Genomic DNA, 694 nt, shown 5'->3' with positions numbered 1-694 from the left:
ATAGAAGAGCTGGGGAGGGACTCTTTGCCAGGAAGGGTAATGATAGGACAAGGGGAAACGGTTTTAAATTGGAAGAAAAAATATTCAGATTAGATCTCAGGAAGAAATTTTTTACTATGAGGGTGGTGAGACACTGGAACAGGTTGCCCAGAGAAGTTGTGGATGCCCCATCCCTGGAGGCTGGATGGGGCTTTGAGCAACCTGCTCTGGTGGGAGGTGTCCCTGCCCATGGCAGGGGGGTTGGAACTCGATGATCTTTGAGGTCCCTTCCAACCCAAACCATTCTATGATTCTATGATTCTATGATTCTATGATTCATGCCCGGCTCGGTGGAAAAAAAACAACCAAAAACAATGGGCAAGAGGAGGAAGACTACAGCTGCCAGGCCGATTCGAGAGTGAAGCCTGCCACAGCCCTGGGGCTGAGGGCACAGAGAGCTGCCCCTCCGCCCGCAGCTTCCCCTGCCCGGTCAGCACAGGCACACAGCCGCCATCACAGCGTGTGTGTGTGTGTGAGGAGGGGGAGTAGAACCAACCGGCTTGTGAGTGTGTGTGTGTGTGTGTGTGTGTGAGGAGAGGGGGAGAATCCACCGCCTTCCCCTCAGGCCCAACGGCCGCTCTAACGGCCCGTACCGGCCGCCCAACGGCCGCGCGGGGGCGCCTCGCGGGGGTGTGCTGAGGGAGGCGAGGGGGGG

The sequence above is a fragment of the Calidris pugnax genome, unplaced genomic scaffold, assembly GCF_001431845.1.
Source record: "Calidris pugnax isolate Ruff unplaced genomic scaffold, ASM143184v1 scaffold20, whole genome shotgun sequence".
NCBI classification, from domain to species: domain Eukaryota; kingdom Metazoa; phylum Chordata; class Aves; order Charadriiformes; family Scolopacidae; genus Calidris; species Calidris pugnax.
The sequence above is the reverse complement of the archived record's forward strand: the minus strand, read 5'-3'. Positions refer to the sequence as shown.